Below are 6,784 nucleotides of genomic sequence, written 5' to 3'. Positions count from 1 at the left end.
GGCAGGCTCTGAAGCCAGAAAAATAGCTTTGCAGGGTCAGGTAAGGACATCCTCTTCAGGATCATGGCGCTGAAGAGGAGGAATGGAGGCGAGGATGCACAGGGAGAGGACACCATTAGGGACACAAGAGGGCGCCCCTCACCCTAAATCTGGCCTGGAATTGGTCCTTGGTTTCCCTCAGCCTTTGTCTAATCAATGCCTGGTATTTTACTGAAAACTAAGGCCCCAAGAGGCCAAGTGCCCCACCTAGTCTCAGCTAGAAATAAGCAACAGAGCCTGAACTAGATCCCAGTTCTGTGCTCCAGCACCCACCAGCATTTTTTTCTGTCCACATTTGTCTATCAAGACCCTCTCTGCCCTGGGCTAGCACTGGGCCGTAAGGATGCAGAGGTGAATCAAACCCGGTCCCTATCCCCAGAGCCTGTTCTCCAAACTTGCCCAATCGAGTTTCCTATTAGTAAATTAGCACTGTTTCCTATTAGCGAAACATGTGTGTATTTACCTACTTATAAATGATATATGTTATACATCGAAAATTAGGTGAAAAGCTAACTTTTATTGAACATTGACAGTGCATTGTTAGGTTCTGCTCTCAGACACATTAAGTCATTTAGCCTCTCAAAACCCTTTGGCGGGGGGCGGTCTAATACTATCCTATATTACTAACGCCGCCTGGCTGAAAAGCAGGCTGTCTAGCTTCAGAATAAGATGAAATTTTAAAAAATAGAAATAGACGTTTTAACACTTTCTTGGCAAACTACACAGGGTCATCTTGGCACCCCCTTTGAAGACCACTGCTCAGGAGGCCCCCAGATCTGTGAAGCCAGTGCAGTATAATCAGTACTTTGAGAGAGGGGAGGGCAGGGGATTGTGGGAACCCAGCGGCAGCCACTTACCCAGGCTGGGAGGTCAGGATGGCATCTGGTGACAGCTGAGCTGAATCTTAAAGGATCTCTCATAGCTCCCCAGGGGAAAGAAACTCGGGGAAACGGTGTTCTTGGGTAAAGGAGCAGCACATGCAAAGGCCCGGGGCAAGAGTGCATGGTGTTCCGGGAGCTACCTATAGTTTAGCATCGCTGCAATGCCGAGTGTCAAGGGCATAAGCTCCCCATCCCGGTGTTGCTATGAGGCTCAAACAAAAATATGCCTTCATGTTCTTATTGAGGGAAAAGGCAAACAATCTGCTGCCTCCTGGGCAGCATCCCAGCTTTTTGGTCCTCAACTGCCAATTCCTCTATAATCCAGATGGCAAAGGGGGCCCATTTGCCCCTGGAAGATCCACTTGAACTTGGCCTGGATCCCATTCCACAGCTTGACAGTGCTCAGCGCCCTCATTCCTTCCCCATCCTATCCATCATTTCCCAACTTTATTTCCTCTGGGCTACAGTTTCCATGACCCCAGCCCCTTTACCCTCTGCTTCATGTGGGCTCCATCAGAAACAGGAAGTCCAGGGAGTTCCCATCGTGGCTCAGCGGTAATGAACCCAACTAGTATCCATGAAGGTGTGGGTTCGATCCCTGGCCTCCCTTAAGTGGGTTAAGGATCTAGCGTTGCTGTGAGCTGTGGTGTAGGTTACAGAGGCAGCTCTGATCTGGCTTTGCTATTGCTGTGTGTAGGCCAGCAGCTACAGCTCAGATTTGACCCCTAGTCTGGGAACTTCCATGAGCCCCGGGTGCAGCCCTGAAAAGAAAAAAGAAAAAAAAAAAAGTCCAACTAAGCCAAGAATTGCATGGATTTAGTAAATTAACAGAGGATTTGGAGATCTCAAGATCACATGGCATATCGTACTGCCACCTGCCATCTCCCAGATTTTCTCATCCAGCCTTCAGAGCCTTATCAAAACCTGTGTGCCCAAAGTGACCAGTGGATCCTCTCTACACACACAGCACCCTGACCTTCCACTAGAAGCTGAGGTCATTGTCACACACCCACAGGTACCCACTATCTCTGGGCTAGGCTGGCTTGCTTTTCCTCTCCCCTCCCTCCAACACACTCTAGCCCAACCCAGGCTGCCCCAGCCAAGTCCAGAACACATGCCATAGCCTCCTCTGCAGAGCAGCCAGGCCAGCCTAGGGCAGTGGGGGAGCTGGTAGTGGGAGACAGACTCCAGGAAGGCCAGCAGCAGCAGCACTGCTGGGGTTGGGGGGACGGGCAGCCAGCAGGAGCTAGGTGGCCAGGCAGAGCTCCGGGCTGCAGCGTGGGGTGTGCAGGACCCAGCACACTGAGCGTGATGCAGCTACTTGCCATCCTCTCTGCCACCTTGTCAGCGACATACTTGCCTGGCTGAAAGTCCCACTCAGGGAAGCAGAGGTGCGGCCCCCAGCCCATTGAAGGGCTTCCCTCCAGCACAGGCAGCAACTTTCAAATTACCCACTGGTCTTGCCTGCAGTGGGAGACAAATAAAGGAACCTCTTGCACTCACCCTTCCAACTCTATAGATGCTGAAGCCAAAGCCCTGAACAAGGCCTGGAGATGGAGGATCCAGGAGTTTCTGGCTTCCTGTGGGAAGCAGCAGGGTAGAGCTGACCAAAAAGCGTTCCAAGTTCAAAGTCATGGGGCAGTGGCTCCAGAGAAAGGGGAAAGGGAATGCTTGGGGTGGCCCTCAGCTTCTGGTTGGCACAGCTGGTGTGATACTCTGTGCATGTATGTTTGGGTGGGACTGCTCAAGCCAGGGCCCCACCCAGGCATTGGCACACTGGCAGGCCAAGGACGTACTCGGAATACGCATGTACTGGGCATCTGGAGACTTTGATCTTAGAGGTTGCTGTCTAGCCTGAGGTCTGTCTTCCAGTCTAGCACTAAGACCTGAAGACTTCCCAGGCCCCAGAAAGCAGCAGCAGACTGTGTTTCCAACCCCGTTTTGACCAGATGCAGCACCTGGAGCCTGGGCAGCTCACCCACCAGCTTCTTGAGCCACACAGGGAGGGGCCAGGCATGGGACTGCAGTGCCTGCAGCTTCAGCTCCCAGGGGCAGGTCAGCCCTGTGATGCAGCAGGGCCTGGGGCTGTGCCCACTCCCCTTACCCTTAGATACTGGAACCTGGGGAGCTGCCAGAGGAAGAAGATGGGGGTATCTGGGGAGCAGAGGGCCTGTGAGCTCTTGCCAAGCAGGGAGAGTTGGCAAAGGGCAGGAAGATCTCGGTGACATTCCAGCTGTAGTCCCCAGCCTTTTAGATTCAAGGTCTGCAAGACTGGGAAGACATTAGAAGCCAGCTTCCCAGGCTTCCTGCTCGAGACTGCATGAAGCACCAGGCAGAAGTTCATGGGCACAAATAACACTATCCCAGAAGGGCCAGAGGGGATATGCATTTTCAAGGTGTGCAGATGCTCTGGGCCCTGGAAGTCCCAGGCCCGGCTCAGCACCAGCAGGTTTAGAGTGGTAGTGCAGGCAGTGGAGCCAACCAGCCCTCACTCAGGGCTCCCAGTGGATTCTTGGCCAAGTCCAACATCTTGAGCCTCCTTAACCCCTGAAATGCCTGGCCTTCTGGACAAATCAGCTGATTGCCCTAAAGTAGCAGCTTCCAAAGCTGGGGCAAACAGGAGAAGGTGGCTGGGAACAGGGTTTTTGGCCCACTGTTGGAACAGATCCAGGGCCCACAGTCCTGAACACAGCCCCTGTCTCATTCGTGCACAGCCTGGCCTTCCATAGCTGGTTGCTACTCAGGTTCGGTTTCTGAAGGCTGGGCAGGGCAGCCAAGAAACCTGGTGGCAGGTCAGTCAGGCCACTGTTCTTGAGACCCAAGCTCTTTAGGCTGTGGCAGGAAGCCAGGGCCTCCAGAGCTACACACCCTATCAGAGTGGGTCCCAGATTCAGCTCCTACAGCTCAAACTGGGCAAGTGTTTATCACAGACAGGGTGTCCAAGCTCTGCAGCCCCAGCGCCACCACTGCAGCTGACTTCATCTTTGTGCGGTCCAGATGCAGAGTCTCCAATCCTTGGAGGTTCCCCAGGATTGGCCATCTTCAGCCAATTGAGTGTTCAGGCTCCAGACATCACCAGAGGAGGAGAAAAGCACCAGGTCTGGGAAGATGTCAGCCAGCTCCCCTACTTTCTGAAGGCAACTATACTTGACAGCCAGCCACCATAGACTGGGAGGCATCCAGACACCCATGTTGCCATCCATACAGGGGCCCAAGAAAGCAAGGTGCTGGAAGGAACTTTGGTTGCCAAAGGCATCAGGGGGTAGAAAGAAGTAATCCGTGTGGGGGCTTCTGAAGAAGGGATGCTGCATGGAGTTACCATCGTGGCGCAGTGGTTAACAAGTCCGACTGGGAACCATGAGGTTTCAGGTTCGATCCCTGACCTTGCTCAGTGGGTTTAGGATCCGGCGTTGTCATGAGCTATAGTGTAGGTCACAGACGTGGCTCAGATCTGGAGTTGCTGTGGCTGTGATGTAGGCCAGTGGCTACAGCTCCAATTAGACCCCTAGCCTGGGAACCTCCATGTGCTGTGGGAAGCAGCCCTAGAAAAGGCAAAAAGACAAAAAAAAAAAAAAAAAAGGGATGCTGCAGCTGCCTAAGCTGCAGAAAGCTTCTGTCGGGAAGTGGGTGATATGCAGGCTCTTGCAGGACCTTGAGCCCAGAGAAGGGGGAGAAAGCGTCCAGGCACAGAATGGAAGCAGAACCAAGCAAGACAGAGTCCCTCCACGCTCTAGGGCACCAAATCACCGAGGAGCATGCCGCAAGGAGGGGCAGGCTGGAGTCCAAAGGGCAGAACAGGAGGAAGCGGGAGACCAGAGGCAGCCAGGAGTCACCAGGCAGTTAGAAGCCATCCTGCCTGAGGTCAGAGGAAGGGACAGGAGCAGACCAGACCACAGCAAGTGCCTGCCCATCTCAGCAGCCAGCCTGGTCCACAAAGAAAACAGAATTAGAAGCCCTCTCTCTGCTCCCTTCCCTTCTCCAGCAAGGAACCCAGACTCCATCCTCCCCACACACTTACGCACATATATACTCAATACTCACAACACTGATGGGATGCACAGTCCCCAGTGTACCTAGGAGGGTCTGGAAGCAGCGTCGAAGAGCCACAATGCTTCCAAACTGAAGAATGGCTGGGAGGGTGGAACCAGACACAGAGATGCTTAGAGCTGACGGAAGGGAAAGACAGAAGTATACGCATGGGAAGTGGGATCTAGGGCTTGCTTCCCTGTTGTGAGGGAGCAAGCGGTGTTTGTGAGCACAAGGTCTGAGGGCCGAGGTCCAGGATCCCATGCTGCCATTGTCCTGGGCAGTGCACTTCTACTCTCTGGGCTTCAGTTTCCTCACCTGTAAACCAAGCATACCAATACCTGCTTCTTCATAAGATTGCTGTTAATTACATATGGGTGTCTGAGTAGGGTTTCTGCCTTCAACACTCTCTTTACTATTTTACTACTGTAATAGAAAGGAGGTCTTGAATAAATCAGGATTTTTTTACAAAAGGATGTTTTGTAAACAAATTAATACATCGAAATGATGGCTTCATGGACATCTTGGAAGATTCCAAGAAGCCCAAAACTTACCCAAGAGGACTGGAAGGGCTCCATTCCTACACTTCCAGGCTAAGGCTAAGAAGAACAGTCTCCATATCCTTGACCTTGGTGTGCCAAGGTGCCAAAGTACCAGGATGGAGCCAAGACCTCAAGGGAGAGCAAAACAAGAAAAAAAAAGGAGCTTTATGATTATCTCAAACAACATAGTAAACCTCTCAATATGATTCAATACCCGATCATGATTTTTTTTTAAATAATAAACTCAAAAAGAAGAAGAATTCCTTGACTCATAAAAGGGTATCTACCCCAGATCTACAATATGTATAATTATTAATGGTGAACTATCACCTACATTACATTATAGGAATGAGACTACTATAATTACTTCTATTTAACATGGTAATAGAGGCCTTAGCTAGGAGAATGAGAAAGAAAAAAAAGAGAAATTAATGGAGTTCCTGTTGTGATGCAGTGGAAATGAATCTGACTAGGAACCATGAGGTTGCAGGTTCAATCCCTGGCCTCACTCAGTGGATTGAGGATCTGGCATTGCCATGGGCTGTTGCAAAGATCGAAGATACAGCTCAGATCCTGCATTGCTGTGGTGTGGTATAGGGTGGCAGCCACAGCTCCAGTTGGACCCCTAGCCTGGGAACTTCCATATGCCATGGGTGTAGCCCTAAAGAAAAAAAAGAATAGAAATTAAAATTATAAAATTATAAGTATTTCCAAAACCCAAAAGGTCACCATTTATAAGATGTTATTGTCTACATAGGAAATTCAAGAATTTCTAGAAACAAACTATTAAAACTAAAGAATGTTTAGCAAAAATACTGGATACTAGATACTTTTAAAACTTTCTAGGAGTTCCCGTCGTGGCGCAGTGGTTAACAAATCCGACTAGGAACCATGAGGTTGCGGGTTCGGTCCTTGCCCTTGCTCAGTGGGTTGACGATCCGGCGTTGCCGTGAGCTGTGGTGTAGGTTGCAGATGCGGCTCGGATCCCGCGTTGCTGTGGCTCTGGCGTAGGCCGGTGGCTACAGCTCCGATTAGACCCCTAGCCTGGGAACCTCCATATGCCGCGGGAACAGCCCAAAGAAATAGCAAAAAGCCAAAAAAAAAGGGGGGGGGGAATAAAACTTTCTAATATACAAATGCACTAGTCAGGGTCTCAAAAGGAAATAGCACCTTCAATTAGGATTCTTCTAAGAGGTTGGTGTGGAAAGAAGCTAACCACAAAGGTGTTAGCAGGGCTTACCTATAATAGGAGGGGTAGTGTAGGAATTCCAGGGCCAGCAAGCCATCAACACTCCT

The sequence above is a fragment of the Phacochoerus africanus genome, chromosome 8 (assembly GCF_016906955.1).
Source record: "Phacochoerus africanus isolate WHEZ1 chromosome 8, ROS_Pafr_v1, whole genome shotgun sequence".
NCBI classification, from domain to species: domain Eukaryota; kingdom Metazoa; phylum Chordata; class Mammalia; order Artiodactyla; family Suidae; genus Phacochoerus; species Phacochoerus africanus.
This window is presented reverse-complemented; position numbering follows the sequence as displayed.